The sequence below is a fragment of the Symphalangus syndactylus genome, chromosome 6 (assembly GCF_028878055.3).
Source record: "Symphalangus syndactylus isolate Jambi chromosome 6, NHGRI_mSymSyn1-v2.1_pri, whole genome shotgun sequence".
Classification (NCBI taxonomy): domain Eukaryota; kingdom Metazoa; phylum Chordata; class Mammalia; order Primates; family Hylobatidae; genus Symphalangus; species Symphalangus syndactylus.
This window is the reverse complement of record NC_072428.2, coordinates 113,183,808-113,186,503: the sequence shown is the minus strand read 5'-3', so window position 1 is coordinate 113,186,503 and position 2,696 is coordinate 113,183,808. Positions and strand designations below refer to the sequence as shown.

At 38.3% G+C, this 2,696-nt stretch overlaps 1 pseudogene; it reads left to right on the top strand.

Moving 5' to 3' along the window:
• Positions 1-852: 852 nt before the first annotated feature.
• LOC129485421 (acyl-protein thioesterase 1-like) lies at positions 853-2,031 on the top strand (annotated as a pseudogene).
• Positions 2,032-2,696: the final 665 nt, after the last annotated feature.

Here is a 2,696-nt window from a genome sequence, read left to right as displayed (position 1 = left end):
AACAGTATTTTCACAAATACCTCAATGTCTGAAATATAGTCCTGTCTTTTAGTTAATGTTCAAAGATGCTAGTTGACTTGCCCAAGTTTACACAGTTTAAAATCAATCTGCAGAACAAAGGTTAGAGCCCATGCCTGGTGATTCCACGTCTGAGCCTCTTGTCATCATATTACAAGTAATACTTTTGTTTATTACACTATATATATTATACGTAACTAAGGAAAGATTGTTTTGGTAAATCTAGACTCACTTGTCTAGGTTTTATGACAGTACAAAGATGTCTGGAGCACTTTGTTATTTGTTTTTATAAGAATGACAGAATCAAAATATGAAGGGCAGATTTTTTAGGCCATACAGCAGTAGCTAGTCAGAACTGTCCAGATGAAAGGAATCTATGAAGACAAATCTTTGCTCAGAGCTGGAGGGAACTTATTTACTCAGAAACTGCTTGCAAGGGGATATGAACACTTATACTCCTTAGGTCCAAATGTCAAGAAAAGAAAGCCTTCTGGTCCAAAGTTTTCTGATGAAAAGGAGTTTTGTCAAAGGTCCTACGGAAGCCATGGGAGCACTTAGGAAACAGGCAACATATAGGCAGGTCTTTACACTGCTCCAGAGCCTCACCCTGTCTGTGTATCTTGGTGAGGGGCAGGGGTAGGGGTTGGAGAAGCTGGGGGTGGGGTGGGGGGTGGTGAGGGGAGCTGTACCTGCCAATCAAAAGCTGCTTCCACCTGGCCCAGGATCATGTTCACTGGCTGCCAGATTTCTGATGGGGACAGATCAAGGCCACAAGCTCCTCCAAGTGACACTTCCAGGAAATTTACATAGTGTTTGCCTGAGTGGAAAAGATTCATGGTAGATGTGGGACAAATAGCAATTAATCTTTCTTGTCACTTTTTCACAGTTTGGACTGGTTAGACTGTAGCAGCTATCACCATAAAACAATACAGAGAGAAAGGTTCTCTATGGACACTACATAGAGACACAAACTATGTATTTAAATAAGTAAACCACTGAAGAGTCAACCCCTAACTACATAGAACTAAATACCAGGAAAAGCAACATCTGGTGACATGTTAAAAATGTCAAACTCTTAAATATTTCTATCTATATTCTAAATTTGCAAAATCTTAATGCATATCTATTCCAGAGAATAGAAGTCAAATACTTTTACATGTGGGTGAGCATCTCAATTCCTGGAATATAGCCAACGGCTTCTTAAATACATGATGATGGCGCCTGAGTGAGCGCCCGGGTGAGGCCGGCTGGGCTTTCAGCTCACCCTGCCCTTGGCCCACGCCTCCTCCATTTGCACAGTCCACCTAGTGGGTGGATGTGCTGCAGTGTGTATCTGCTCTTTTGCCTGCCATGGGGTCTGCTGCCCTGAAGGCCACAGCCGCATTGATTTTTCTTCATGGATGGGGAGATATCGGGCACAGATGGGCAGAGACTTTGTAGGTATCAGAAGTTCACATATCAAATATATCTGCCCACATGTGTCAATTATGCCCATGACATCAAATATGAACATGGCTATATCTTCTTGGTTTGATGTTTTTGGGCTTTCACCAGATTCCCAGGAGGAGGAACCTGGAATTAAACAGGCAGCAGAAAATGTAAAAGCTTTGGTAGATCAAGAGGTGTAGAATGGCATTCTTTCTGACAGAATTATTTTGGGAGGATTTTCTCAGGGAAGAGCTTTATTTTTATGTACTGCTCTTACCACATAGCAGAAACTGGCAGGTGTCACTGCATGCGACTGCTGGCTTTCACTTTGGGCTTCCTTTCCAAAGGGTCCTATTAGTGGTACTAATAGAGATATTTCTATTCCCCAGTGCTGTAGAGATCGTGACCCATTATTACCCCAATGTTTGGTTTCCTTATTTTTTTCTTGTTGTTTTATATTGGTAAATCAAGCCAATGTAAACTTTAAAACCTGTGAAAGCATAATGCACATTTCATGTGGACAGAAAGTGATTGGATGTCAAGCAATTCACTGATAAAATTCTACAATTTTATCCAATTGATTGACTTCACTAAGAGTCCTTGTATAGAAGTACACCAGCAATATTGTAGTAGAGTATGCACTTTTTCCAGTGTCTGATCGTCAAACTTCTAAAGTTTTCAGTGTTAAAATGTTTTGCAAATACACACCAGTGACACCTTATAGGAAATTTATCCTACGTCTCCTCATGAAAAATTTAGGATCTTTTAAGCTATATACCTGTATTCTTATAATATAACTCAGAATATACTCATATTAAAATAGGCAGGGTAGCTAGTTTCTTTTTTTGCAAATATAATTGAGCAAAGTAATGAAATACTGCAACCAGATTTTTTATTACATCATTTGAAAATTACTGATATGCTTAATGAAAATTTGTTCAGGTATAAATGAGCAGTTAAGATATAAACAATTTATGCATTCTATGACTTAGTCTATGGATTTATTCCAAAATTGCTTAGTCATCATGCAGTGTCTGTATTTTTACATATGTATTCATATATATGTAATGATTGTAATATATAATAAGAATTACACTAGTCCTAGTAATAAGGATAATGCTAACTGTCAATAAAGAATAATATTCTTCTCTTCAATTAATGGCCCTTTTATTTTTGGACCAGGCTTTTCTCTTCCCTGATATCATTTCTATTTAATATTCCGTTCTCCTCTCAAGATAAAAACATGTTCT